The sequence below is a fragment of the Marmota marmota genome, unplaced genomic scaffold, assembly GCF_001458135.2.
Source record: "Marmota marmota marmota unplaced genomic scaffold, marMar, whole genome shotgun sequence".
NCBI lineage: Eukaryota > Metazoa > Chordata > Mammalia > Rodentia > Sciuridae > Marmota > Marmota marmota.
Genome location: NW_026000093.1, coordinates 8,183,747 through 8,199,019, shown reverse-complemented (window position 1 = coordinate 8,199,019; position 15,273 = coordinate 8,183,747). Strand labels below are relative to the sequence as shown.

Sequence of the window (15,273 nt, the reverse complement as noted above, 5' to 3'; positions counted from 1 at the left end):
AATGAAGTTACCTTTAAAGCATTATTTTTAATTGTACAGGGTGTTGAGTTGTAAGGATGTATCATGGTTTTAATTTTGTACTGATTATTTTTCAATACAATTTCCAATTTTTCCTGTCATGAATATTTTTTTTTGTGTATTTTTTAGGATATCCAGTCTAGTAGTGGTCAATATTTTTGTCAGTTGTTTTTTGACATTCATGTTTCTTCTTTAAGAGAAATAAAGGAAATTATATGCTTGTATGTATACACATACACACCTACTTATTGATTATAATCTCTTTCTCTCTTGCATTTGGAATAAAATATTTCTCATTTAAAGGCAATATAAATACAGTACTTTTGGAGTTGTGACTTTTCACTTATTATTTATTTATATTTCTGAGGTACTGGGGATTGAACCCAGGGCTTTGCATATGCTAGGTAAGTTCTCTACCACTCATCTGTATCTCCACTACAGCCTTTTCATGGTTATATCTTTAATCAATCCAACCTTACTTTTGAGTTAGGGGATGTTGATAGTGGACAGACGGATGCAAATAGTGGAAACATGAGGTTAAGGGAATAATTCTATAAAATGAGCCTCCTGTGTTGACCCCACTTGTTTTCTTTTCAAAGAAGCAATTTACCTGCAGGCCCTGCCTGGCTTAAGTGGACAGAATATATGAAACTATTTTTATTCATATTTATACCCCTGATACCCTCAGCATACTACTCGTCATCTGCAAGAGAAATGTAGGCCAAAATAATATTTGATAAGAGGAACCCAAGTTACCCTGAAAGGGGAGAATTTTGTGACTGTTTTCACAGACCAGATTCTGAAATTCAGGGAGATAAGGATGATTCTATAAGTTAAAAGATAAATCTGTAAAACTTCATGGTTAAGAATTCAATTAAATATGACCTAGAGTTGACATGGCCAGTGGGGACTTGAAAGTCTGATGTCATCCTGCTGTCAGTCAAAAGTCAAGAAAGAATTGGACCTGGGCAGGACTTTGTGGAGACTTCTCTAGGCCCCCCAATAAAACTGGACTGCAGGAGAGGTAGTTGTCCCTCTCCTTTATGACAGGACCAGCTCTCTCCCTTCAGTGTCCCCTTTTCCTTTTCCTATCCCTTCAATAAACTGATTGCCTGTTACTGTGAGTGACATGTCTGAAATCTTTCTGACTTGATTGCAAGAATCTGGGTTTAAAGAGGGGTTCTTCGTACTTTCCTGGAAGGCCCAGTCTGGTAAAACTTACACTGTTTATTGAAGAGGCTATCCTTTCTCCACTGATTTTAAATCATCATATACTAAATTCATTTATTTAATTAAACATGCTCAGATTTAGTTTCTGGATGTCTGTGGACGGGGACGGCTATTGACTTATATCTTTTTGTGCTGGTAGCACACTCTTATGGCTATTATTACTGAAAGTTCCACCTTTGTCCTAATGGACATAGATTTGAGAAAAAATGAACAAGAAGTTTTATTGCTTTGCTGGGGAAGGAGAAACACAAGGGACTCCTGACCCAGAAGCTGTGATTCTTCCTATCATGGGGAACAGAGGATTTTTAAAGCAGTGGTTCAAAGGTTTCATTACATATGTGCTCTGTCGGGGATTGTTGACTTGGGAGATAGATGTTTCTTAGGTCTTCTGGTGCCATCCCTGAAGTCTGAATTGCTTCATTCCTGTGGTGTGAGTGCTCAAGTACAGATAACTCAGCCTAGAACGCAAAGAAGGGCAATATTGCTTTCCCCAAAGTTCGAGATGGGGAGAGAACAAGAGAAAAGGAAAAAAAAATGTCAGTTTTAAAATAAGTTGCAATGGCAGAGCAGCAAGGACTAGGTTCAAAGCATTAAGTGGGCCACTTTTACACTGTTATAATTCATCATAGGTGGGGAGGAAAAGATTCCATCAACACCCATTTTAAAAATAAAATAGTTGGTTATTCTAGCACATTTTTTTCTTCAACTATACTTTTTATGAAACAAGTTTGGATCTTGGTTTAGAGATGTTTCCAGATTAATTAGGGGCATAATGTATTCTTTACTACATTAAATTTTCTAATTCAGGATTATGGTGTGTCTTCCTTTAAAAAATTTCTTAAATATGAAAGTTGTTTTCAAATTGTAATAATACTGACTGCTCCATTCACTGACTCAGGGATCCAGGCTCTTTCTGTGACATGACTCCCTTCCACACCCCTGACCCCTTGAAGATTGTGATAGCTGTTCCCATAATAGAAACAAGTGGCTTGTCTACATTTCCTTTTAGCACCAAGTGGTAGAATTTGTGAATTTGGCCTCCTTCCTCTACTAGCTTGTATTCTGTAAGAAGAAAATATGTTTTATTCATATTTATACCCCTGATATAAGGCATGGCACATGGTTGTGATTTTTAAAATGTTTCTTAAATTAACAGATTAAAAATATGTAATGCTTACAAAAATGTCTTGAAAGAATCCATCATAATGATGGGTTTCAAGTGATTAGGAAACCCCCCCCCCCAAAAAAAACAAAAAACAAAAACAAAAAAACCCTAGTCCATTACCCTAAAAATTCTTGTAAAAAGTTTTCATCTCTTGGTTGCTTCCAATTCTTTATCTATTTCTAGTTGTTAGCCACAGCAATTTCAACATATTTATCAGCTTTTATGTGACATATTTCTTTTAATGTTTTGCAAAGGAGGACTTTGTAAACAATGAGAGCTCTTATCAACTTACAGAAAATTTCTTTAAAACCAAAAAAACCTATTTGAAGACAAAAATTACAGAAAGCATAAGACTAATTTTTAGAAAAAAAGGCACTTAGATGTTTTTAAAGGTACTTTTGTTCATGGATAATTGTTCTTTTAATTTATGTTGAAACAATTTATTTGCAGTTTTAAACTTCTTTGTGATCTTAGACATCTCTTTGCTTTTATAGTGCTTCTGAAAAACATTCTATAGCACTTCTCTGAAATAAAATAAGTAAATAAAACCTATTTTAAAAAGTAAAGCTGGGTGTGGTGGTGCATGCTTTCAATCCCAGCTACTCTGGAGTCTGAAGCAGGAGGATCCTGAGTTCGCTTCTAGGCTGAGGAAACAGTGAAATCCCATCACAAAACAGAAAAAAACCCAGATATAATTCTAAATGTGTTTCAAATTTGTCCCAACTCTGCTTTGCTTATTTTCTGATTTGATCCCATGGTCTTTTTTTTTTTTTTTTTTGAATGCACAGTTCTTTCATTTGTAGCAAACATGTAGCTCATGGTCTTGATAATAATATCTGTGCCTGTGATCTTCTCTTAACTTCCCACCTTATATGAAATGTGCTCTGCCCTCTTCCTGGACTTAAAAGAATCAGAAACTCAGACTTCTGTTAAAATGACCACAGTGTACTTTATTTAATGATTTTGGTACCTTGTGTTGCAATAAAATAAAAAAAAATCTACAAAATCCAAATATATAAAATTTCAAGTTTTTTTCTTTTTTTAAAGTTTTACAAGAAAAATCAGATAACCAAGGAAATTTATTATTATTTTTTTTTTATGAAGTACTACTTTCCACTTCGTTTCATCACAAATTGCAACTTACTTAACAGACCAAAATAACTATGGTACTGTAGTACATCACATACTCCACGCACTGTGCTTTGAACTAGAGCACTTGGGGTCACTGCCTGGGGACAGCGGCCTCCAGCAGATAAAGACACGCTTATGAGCCCAATGCTAAAGGAATGTTCAGATACATGGAATTGGGAATATATATATTTACAGGAAGGAAAACAAATTCATAACTTGTTTAGTTCATCTTTTCAAATAAAATTCCAAATACATTTGTACAATGTTTACAAAGTAAAAAGCACAAGGAACCTCCAAGGTTTTCCTTTGGGTCCAGGCACTGTGCTCGCTCTAGGGGAAGTTTCTTCACCATTCCCTACACACACACACACGCACTGTATTTCTGTAATGAAGAGAGAAGCACAGGAATGGCAATTTTGCACAATCAGAATGTCATGCAGACAAGTGGACAAAAGGGAACTGAGAAATCAGTGGTCCGTTCTCATCGGCTTGCTGTTCATCTGCCACCTGTTACACTTTTTTTTTCAGAGATAGATTCAAAGTGACGACGACGACGACAACAACAACAACAACAACAATAACAACGACAAAAACCAAAAATTGAACGGAGAAAGGAGCACAAAATGTTTAAGGCAAATTAAGCAAATACAGAGCAGCCTCTCTTGGTGTTGAGTGGAAATGAAGATTTTACTCCGAACAGAAACAAGTAAAATGAACTACAACCTCCTGAGGTTGGGTTATTTACGTCATATACAAATTTGTGAAAATTGCTTTGCACCGAGTATCCTTTTGAAATTTTAAATGAAAAGACTTTGTCAATTACAAAGTGCATGATTTCATGTTTTTAAGTAAAACAACAGTAGCTGAGGTAGTTAGATGTGAAACTTATTTTACTTAAAAGAAACTGGAGGATGAAGAGCAAATGTCCATACCAAACAAATCCTTGACATTGGGAAGCAGGTTTTATATTATGCAATGGTTTAATGGTGAGCAAAATGTTTGTTTTTCCATTGGATTAGTAGTTAAACCAGAATAGGAACAGTAGTAGTATTTATTTCCATACCTGCATCCAGAATGGATGGAGTACAGATGAGCTTTTCATACACAGTCATCTCATACTTTCACCATTTCTGCATTCAAGCCATCAAATGAAATGGTGTTAATTGTTATCACTGGAAACTCCATTTCTAACTGTAAAACTAAATTAGTAAAAACTGAGGAAAGATTTAATAGGAAGAATGATTTCATTTTCACTTTAGCAATTTTTGTCTTAAACCCTAAATTCAGTGGTTTGAAGGAGGGAGAAAACTTCTGGCTCATTGGTTGCTCTCTTCCTTCTGAGAATGGAAAAACATATTTGCATATCCTTCCCTTTATCATTCTGGAAGCTACTGAACTGTCTGGCTACCGAGAAGAAAAGCAGACATTATTTAGTAGAGGTCAAGTTCTCACCTCAGGATAACTGTGATCCCTTTTCAATTTGTCCCTTTTCCAAATGAAGATTTCAGGTGAGACCTACAATTGACCAAAAGATTCACCATTTATCCTAGATCATATAAATATGAAAGGAGTTCTGTGATAATATTGGGCCCGTGACATGGTTAGCTATAAATAAGAAGGGAGACATTTCTTTTGAGTGTAAGAGAATTTGCAGGTGTTTTTATTATTTTTTAATAATCCGTTTATAGAAAAGAATGTTAACCAGAAGTAGTCAGAAAAGTTGACAGCTAGCTTTACAAAACATCACAGGTGTGATGTTTATAGAATGGCTAGTTGACGATAGCAGTATAATTACATAAATCTTTGCTAAAAACTAGTTTTTCTAAGAGTCTCAAATTTTCAGGGAGAGTACTGGAAAGTTCCTTGTGGTCCTTAAAAAGATTCAAGTTTTCTCCCTCAGTAATTAGATGTATCACTTATACCTAAATAATATGTTGTCAGCACTTGTTTTTATGTTTGATGAAGAATCTAGACTCTATCATTTCAAAGACCTGTCCAGCTCTAAACATATTTAGATCCTACTTTGTACCTTTATGATAAAGTCTACTTGGGACAAATTGTTCCCACTGCCTTCCTCTCTTCTAACCCACCTGCAAAATTGCCTTTTCTCTCCTCCAGCCCCCTGAATCTAGTCCAAATAGTCAACTTTAGTTTTCTTGTACAAAACCAAATAAAAACAAACAGACATTTCCTTTCTATCAAAAAAGGATATTCTGATGCATTTTGAGTTGGAAAAATATTGACACTAGGAACTGGGGGTGGGGAGCCAGCAATGTTCAAATTATATTTTTGAATCACAATACTCATATTACTGGTCTTTCAAAACAATACTTATCTAAAGTTTGGTGTGGCAGTACAAATGTTTCAAAATGAATTAGAAAATTGCCTAGGTTCAATTTATGCTTCAGAAAGCTTAATCCCATGCATTAGAAATGTCTAATCAATTTGAAATTTTAGGACTTTGATGTACCATTGGCAGCTATATTTTAGAATCAGAAAAGATTATATTGAATGTGAATGTTACGTCAGCTCCAAGCACAACGTGATTTAAAACTCTCTATTCAGGGTAAACTTTCTAAAGCCTGATTCCATATTTTTCACAACATGCAAACATTTTTGAAAGGAATCTAATAATTTAAAAAGGCTACAATGTTGATATTTATCCAGAACTTTGCTTCGTGAAGTGATATCATGAAAACATTATCTGCATTGTTAGATACTGTTTTATGGGTGAGTTCCTACTTCATAATTTTGCCTCCATAACTCAAAAAATGAAAATATTTATAATTCCAAATCATGTTTTTTTAAGCATTAGTTCTAATCAGGTTAATCATTTAAGAGAAAACACATTTCTTTGGGGGAGTTGTACAGGATATTCTCTGAGGTTGTTTTTCGACCATCTCCTTTGTCCTTTATAAGAATTCACATCTGTACATGAGTAAGCACATGGATATTCCTGTATTGCTAAATCCCTGTATTACACTTCTCTGTAATATTTAAAATATGTATATTGATGTGAAAATGAATCAATTCAGAAGTTCCAAACAGAAAACAAAGCTATTCGTTTCTCCATGGGTTATAAAGGGAGAGGTGTGTCATCTTAGAAGTAAGAAAGATACACAATGTTAATGACCCAGAATCTAATCTCAAGCACATCATTAAAGAATCCTCTTCCCTAGGAGTGGATTTCAGACCACTCAGCATCATTAGGAGTCAACTGGGTCTCACACCCGTGTTCTGAAAAATGCAGTTTGGGATCATGCACACTCAATCCTTAGGCATCAAAAGGAGCCACATTTTCAAAATGCATTAAATAAACATTTAGTAAAATCCAGTTTGGCTTACAGGAAAATGGTCCATATATACCAAGAGTCTCAATGTCTGTATGAGAGAAGTTACTTTTCACAATAAAATGCTGATAATTGTTTAAAAATTTGACAGGGAACTTCAAAGGAAACTTTTACTTATATCAAGTGATGATGAATGATTGTATTCTTGGCTTGGTTAGTTATTGCTGCTGTGATCCTCAGAGGACTCCATCACCGGCTCCTCAGCCCAGCCTTCCTGCTGCACACAGCTCTCCTTTATGTGTCTGTTCTTTAGCAAGAAAGACAGTGCTTTCTAACCCCAAAGCGCTTCACCAACCCTCTTCGTTAGTCTTCACAACACCCCTATGAGGTAGGTAAATAAATATTCTCTTTCTTTCAGATATGGGAAAAATGAGGCTGAGTGAATTTCTGAGGCTGAACACATGGACCAGCTACTAGGATGCACACATGAGTGGATTTCTAATTCTTTTTTTCCCCCACACTGGACCATAACCCCTCAGGTTGCTACGTCCAGAATGGAACTTATCTCATAGCATAAAAGGGTATTATTTCATGAACTATATCGAATATTTTTAAGAGTCATTATATTTAACACAGGGGTTTTGGTTTTCTACTAAACCATAAATTTCATACCAATTATCACATAATCAAAGATGACTTACTAAAACATTATTTTTGTGATTGCTAATTGTCACCTTTTTGTTGTGAAATCAGCTAAACATCCTATCAATCACATGAATGTGAGAAGACTAGGGAAAGGATATAGTGAAGTAAAAATTATACCAGAAAAGAAAAGGAAAACCAGATTGGGTTGGTGCACACGTCCACTGGTTCTGAAGGACAACCATGACCTCACCTCCAAAGTGGGGGAACAAAACAATTAGCGGAGGGCAATGACACCACATAGCTGGGGGCCCTTGCTACTCAGTAGAATATCCATTTGATGTCAGGGAAACTTCTGCATCTGAGGGACAGAGGGACCAGCAAGGAGCTTCAATGAATACCGCACGATGTTCTTCTTTTTCTCCTTCTTTTTTTTTTTTTTTTTTGATACTGGGGATTGAGCCCAGGGGACCACCAAGCTACATTCCTAGCCCTTTTAGTTTTTAATTTGAGACAAGGTCTCGCCAAGTTGTCCAGACTGGCCTCAGACTTGTGATCCTCCAGCCTCGCTGTCTCCTGATTCACTGGGATTATTGGTATGTGCCCAAATGCCCAACTACCCCATGCATTTCTTCCTAATTGACACTGAATATAGAATTTGACACAATGGAAACATTACGTAAGAACCTTCAGACCATTTAGATTGTCATTGAAAATCTCTGTAAGATCTCTATATACCTTTCAGGGCTCTGTGTGCCTGCACACAGTCAGTGCATCCTAGCAAGTTTTGCAACTAAGCATTCTTAAAAGGAAACTGGTCTCAGGCAGGTATATGGTGGCATACACCTATAATTCTAGTGACTCAGGAAACTGAGGCCGGAAAATCACAAGTTCAAGGCCAGTTTGGGCAATTTAATGAGATCTTGTCCCCCTCCCCCCAAAAAAGGACTGGGGATATAGCTCAGTGATAGAGCACCCCTGGGTCCAATCCCGAGGACCTGAAAGAAGGAATGAATAGCTTGTCTGTTTTTCTGCCAAGCTTCAGATTGGACATGTTCACCAACCCAGAGCCAAATCAGAAGAAACAATCAACTTTCTAACATTACAAAGAAGAAATATGAAGAAAACATCATTAATACAAGAGTTGGTATGAACATTTCAAACTTTTTTTCCTAGAAGGTAAATTTCCTTTCAAAGTCAAGATTTTCTGTTTTCTGGGGAATCCTAACAATGACCACAAGGAAAACACGAATATTCCCGATTTTCATGATAACAAATTAATATTAGGAAATTAGAATGATATCAACAAACCAAACCCCAAAAGTTAGGTATTTTTTTCGATTTAGGAAAAACAGCTTTTTATCTGGTGACACCATAGAATTCACCATGAAATAATTGCATCAAGCAGTGTTTGGGGGGCTTATGCTATAATATGGAATGCTTAAGGTTAAAACTCCTATTTGAAGAATAAAAACTAATCAGATTTATTTTTCCCTTGAACCATTCTGTCAAGTGGACTGTGAATGATGAAGATATTACCAACAGCAGAAATGCAATAATAAAATTACAGAAGGTAGTAAAGGCTGAACAGTTCCTTTCCTTGCCTGGAAAGAGTTTCTAGAACTGCTGCTCCTATGGAGCTCCGTGCTACAGTCATGTATGCAGTGCCCAGGACAGAGCCTCCCAAACCTCTTCCCTTCATGCACTTGCTGAAAGTAAATAAAAATCACATAAGATTGGCTCTGCTTTATTTATTTCTCTTTGCACGACAAAGAGACTTTTAGTAGCAGAATATCACCAGCAATCGATTACTGCACAAGAAAGTCCAGTACCTATAATACCTGAGCAGTTTGTCTTTCTAGACAACACCAGACAACCCGACAGAAAACTGTATGCTTCCAACATCTGGACACTTCTGTATAGTATCCAGATGCTTGCTATCATGAAGGCCAAATTTACCACTTGAGTGACCTGCTTCTCCGCTTTTCATTGGGATGTTTGCATTCATGTGGACAGTCTTTATTTTTTAATAACTCTGTAGTGTCTACTTTGGTTTAGTAAAGATGGTTCAGCAATCACTTGGAAAATTCAAACATCAAAAGCCCTCAAATGAAAAGAAAGTTAGTCATGAGGAAAAATCAGAGCTTTAGGGCTATCAATGGCCCAGTGGTTTTGTCTATGTTGAAAAATTGCTTAACTGTCCATCTATTTATTTATTTATTTTTGCTTCCATTATTTTGAAAATCATCCTCCTAAGAATTATTTTTTCCAATTTGAGAATAAATACACAGACTAGGTGATTGGTAGAATCAAGATCCAAACTACATTTAAAAGAGTCTAATACTGGTAAACCTGGTCGAGTGGGTTTGGATACGGAGGCTGTTGTGATGTCATGGTATATTTACAATGGGACGTTGAGTAAGGCCATGGTAACCCTGAATCTCATTGCTGTTAAAAGGATGGATAGGTTTATGGTTTGCATTGGACAAGCAAGAATTAATTACAATACCTTAAAATGTCTTTTCTTATAATCCACCAGCCACTCTTGGTGTGCAGAGCAGTATGGGAACCAGTGATCAAGGAGAATCATCATAAGGGAGACTCAATCTTACATATGAAGCTACCAACATATCCTCCATCTCCCCACATTAATCAGACCCTGACTTTTCCAAGGGGAGAAGTCTGTTGTCATAGTTATAGAATGGCAGTAACTACTCTGAATTTCTGCTCTAAAAAGGCAAGTATTTTTTGACGGACCACTGACAGGTTTTCTTTTCAATCACTGTACTTGGGCCTCTTCATTAATAGAAATGCTCTGTCCTGACACTCAGCTCTGCTGAAGTCACTGTTTCCCATGAACCTGCAGAAAAGAACTGTTTGTTGCTCCTGGATCACCACAGTTCACCAACTTATTATACATTAAAGGATATTTTTGTGTCTAAGTTGGCTGTGGGATTCAGGAGATGAACGTTTTCTTTAACTTGCTAGTTGTCATAGCCTTGCAATCAGAAATCAGTCACATTAGGCCACTTTCTTACCATTCCTTTTTTTTTTTGCCTATGATAAAGAATTAGTTCTGAAAATTCACTTGCCGTGATATTAGTGTCCGTAACTGGGAAAATCAGTAGCTCTGGGAATATCTTGGACATAACCACCAAGATGGTTATGTCCTCTCTTAGGAAAGAGCAGTATCTTTCAGACAGAAGAAAAATGATCCCTGCTTCTTCCTCTTCACATTTTTACTTCTAGACTACTTATTGGATGCATCTGATGACTTCTGTTCATTTGTCTGGAGTTAACTCCTAAAACTGATACCAATTCTTTAGACTAAAAACTATAGGAACACATGGATGCCTGACTCTCTTACATACTCTGAAAGTATGATCTGATAATTTCTGGTAACTTCATTTTGACCTTTCTTTGAGAAAAGAGAAGTGGAAAAGAACCATAATTTTTAATTATGAGATCACCTTTTTTTACTTCTAAGTGAAAATGTAGGCATTGGGAATATCAGTGGGTGATCTTTTTTAAGCTAATAAGCAAGCTTTTGCAGGATCCAAGAAGCAACCGGGCAGTCAACTCCACAAAGAAATGGATTTCCATTTGGAACTGGAAATGTCATCACCCAGGAAGGCAAGCATCAAATTATTCAATAGTTACAACCATGCAGATTTGACCTCCAAACTGAATTATAAACTCAGGCTTTACAAATCGGTTATTACAATGCTGACAATGATAGTCTCAAGAAATGAAATAAAAGCAGCAACTCTACTCAGACAGATTAATTAATAAACAGATGACAGTGACTTTTTTTTTTTTTTTCTTCCATTTCCAAACACATGGATTTGAGTCCATTGGAAGCAAGTCTTCGGTGACCCATACCCATTCTCTGAGCTACACAAGCCCCCAGGAATCCGTGAACTTGTTTTTCAAAGTAGTGCTTACTGGCAAAAACAAAGGAGGTGGCTGAATATTCATAGCATCAGTGTTGAGGAACCACGTAGCATGATTTCATAGGTCTGCAGCACAGAGGTCTTTCTCTTCGGGCCTGGGCACTGTCATGGCACGGGACGCAGAACCAAGGGCTCCTTTTTCACTAACTGATTACTGTTCCCTTGCAATAGCTTGATTACAATATTACAAGTCAAGGATTAAAGTGTCTGTTGAATTAATTAACTGCAAATCACCGCCAGTAAAACTTGACAAGTTCCAAGATGTTTCTGTAAGAAAAAGAAGGGAATCGATAGCATCAGCAACATGCAGCTTTGGGACAGTGGAGACTATTTCTGAGCACCACGGGCTCACTTCCACCCTTCCCCTTTCTTAAAGGAGCAGAGTTTTATATCCTTTCACAGAATGCCATGCCTTTGATTCAGAATAAGGAAAATGTTTCACCTCAGGCTTTTAAAACATACTTTGGAGATCCACTTCCTTTTTATGTACAATGCATTAGAAAGGCTAATAAGGAAAGCCGAATATTTTAGCTCTTTGAAAGCAGGATATAAAATGACAGTTCTTTTACTAGCTGACAGGTCTCCTTTGGTTACAGGCTCATGCTCTATTTCTCCCAATTTGAATAGAATAAGAAATCACAGGGGGCTCCATAGAGAACCACAGGTCAAAGTTTAATTGCTCTGCGAACATAGCAGTGCCCAACACATTCAAATACAAGTGCTCATTTTCCAGAATCACAATGGATTGAAATGCTGGTGTGTATTAAGACGTGTTCTGCTGGTTTGTAATCTAAACAAGAATTTCTTACAATGATATAAAACTGAAATTTATTTTCAACCCACTCAGAGGTGTTTTCGAACTTACTGATAAATGAATTAATTTGAAATATTTAAGTATTGATTGGATACAACTCCATGCCAGAATGCCACTACAACAGTTAAATTAGATTAGTTTAAACACAACATCTCCATTTGTTCCTATTTTCAGCACTTGAAGTAAGAATTTGATTAATTCCATTTTAATGCAAATTAAGCACAAGAGAAAGGAGAGGGCCAACCTGCTTAATTTGGTAGACGGAAGTATAATAAAAACACAAAACCTTACATTTTCTGAAATTCTAATAACAAAGTAGGTGACAGTCATCAATAATAGCACAAGAGGAAATTTTGTGTTGGCACTGTGCTGGTAATATTTGCTTATTATTTTGATTAATTAATTTGATGCTGATTTGATATTAGATATGATCTTTGCTCTGCAAACATCTTAATCAGTTACTACGGGCTTCCTCTCATGCTGTGAGTGGTGAAAACAGTGATAACCGTGGTAATGAATGTGATAATGGTGGCTGGAACCTAGAAATCGGGGTCCTGATGTATTAACATTTCTACATGAACTCTTTTTTTTTTTTTTTGTCAATGCTAAATGAGCTTCACCAAAAATTTTCTCAAGGATTCTGGACTTGTAAAAATTAATATTCTCTCTTCTCTCTTTCTGTGTACTTCATAGAGACCAACAGTCTTAAAAACCACCTAACCAGAATTATTTCATTTAAAGAAAATTAGTTATTCAATTTAATAATGATCTTTAATAATACACTCCTTCTATTTCTGAGAGTCACCTGGTACGGTAGCATTGCAGGAGTGATGTGGATTGGACACAATGCTACTGTGATGTCCCCAAGGCGTGGGGCTGGCTGCCCTGTCTTCTGACATATAAGTGGGCAGAGTGCTCTGAGCACAGAAGGTTATCACTTTAGCATGATCTCTGAAGTAATAACAGCTGAGATTCATCTCCAAAATTGTTATTCCTAAATAACTAGTATGCTGGAGAAATACTGTATGTGCTAATGAATTCTGCTTTCTTGAAAATCAAAGAAGCAACCTATTGGAAAACTTCCAATACTAAAGAGGCTGCCTAATTTTATGACTTTTCTTGAAAGGAATTCCCAGGCCTATCTCCAAAGTTTATTCAGAGCTGATGGTTTTAAGACAAATACTCCGTGCCAAGAGAGTATTTCCATTTTGTTGGTGTTGTCGCTTTGTGACTTTGATTAAAAAACATTTACTGTTGGAGAGCCATAAAAACAAGTTATTAAATGGCTTTTCTGTTTATTGGCAGCCATCTAATGTTAATTTATCTTTGCACTTAAATTCTTACCTTCTGTTTGTCATTGTGTGTGGGAATGATTCATTGTGAGGTTTACAGGATAGCCTTGGAAAAGCTTATATTTTCTCACTGTTTTAATATAGAATTAAACATAGATATTGGAAAGAGAAGTAGCAGCATGCTGGAGAAAAAGAGTTAAAGTTGAAGTCATAAAGCTGCTTCAGCTGCTCCTAACTGTATTATAAGTAACTGAATGCAGAATTCCTTCTGTGGATTGCCTGGCAGTCTTACTAATATAAGTCATGCTTGTTGGATGAATGACAGAGTGAATCAATAAATGTGTAGAGTATGTAATAATGACTACAAAAATTACCTGATCTCGTTGGGTCTTGGTTGCCTCTCCTATAAAATAAGAGTCATGAAGTAACGTTTAGATTTCTTTTAGAGGCTATCTCCTTTAAACATTAGTGACTTCTAATTTGACATAAGCTCCTAAAGATTTGATTGAATCAATCTACTCATATTTTAATGCATTACATTCAGACTGTTGAGAAAGTTTTGGGTTTATTATTGGCTACTTCGAAAGAATCAATTCAAACAGCACACACACACACACACACGTGTGTGTGCAATGACATCATTGCTGTCAACTGGGACATCTTGCTGAACTTCAGGGATGCTACATTTAGTGAGAAGGGAGAGAACACATCAGTTATAATTCAATAACTATAGGATAAATATTTGCTATATTCTTTCATTTAACCCTTTAATCTAAGATAATGTTCCTAGAATTATATGATGGTTTCAGCTAGTGGTTTTATAATCATCATAAATATAAAATTTTGTGACCTTCAAGATAGCAAATGAAATTTAGGGGAAAAGGATTGCAGGAACAGAATTACCTTATAATATAAAAATGATGCCACTTCAGAGACTTTTTTTTTAGCTCTATGTCCTTCTATCCTTCTTTTCTCCTTTCTTTCCTCCCCCTTTCCCTCTCTTTCTCTCTCTTTAGCATGTCAAAGTTAATAGTGGGGTTTAGTTATTTTTCATTCTACCTAACTGGATAACTGAATCATACAAGAGAAGAAGTACTAAGTTAAATTGTATTTATCACTTAACTTAATGCAGAGAAGCACTATGATGAGGGCACCATTGTCTGGGGGTAGAAGAACAGCATTGATTTGCCTACTACGAATTAAAGAAAGATTCAGTTATAAATGATAAGACTCCCATTTTCTCATCATTAGCTTTTTTTTAACTTTTCATTTTGAAAGATATCTTTGACTTTAAAATAAAAATTTCTAGGAAAAATTTGATCATCAGAACACGATTCTCTTCACTTGGAAGATTTGGCATACCAGGAGTGGATTTTGGAAGACTCGTTGGTCTTTTAGAAGGACTCTCAGTTGTTAAACATTAGGCTCCATTCTCAGCTCTACTGTTGCCTAGCTCTAGAGCCTTTGGTAAGTTGCTTACATCTCTGAACTGAAGTTTCATCATCTGGAAATGTTTAACCCCAGATGGCTGTGATAAGAATCTTTAGCACAGCGCTGGGCACATAATAAACTTTCAATCATAGTAATGGGAAATGATTATATTACTCATGAGTGTGTGTGTGTGTGTGTGTGTGTGTGTGAGAGAGAGAGAGAGAGAGAGAGAGAGAGAGAGAGAGAGAGAGAGAGAGAGAGAGAGAGAGACACGATAGAGTAAGACTGATGAAGGTAAGGAAAATGG

The 15,273-nt window shown here is 36.3% G+C and overlaps 1 protein-coding gene across 1 annotated transcript in view; it reads right to left on the bottom strand.

Annotated features, from left to right (window-relative positions):
* Positions 1-3,342: 3,342 nt before the first annotated feature.
* Positions 3,343-15,273, bottom strand: part of Xkr4 (XK related 4) — a 462,270-nt gene continuing 450,339 nt past the window's right edge. Inside the window, exon 7 of the mRNA XM_048782841.1 lies at positions 3,343-11,696. The gene's annotated coding sequence lies outside the window, so the exon portion shown is untranslated. The remainder of the gene's footprint in view (positions 11,697-15,273) is intronic.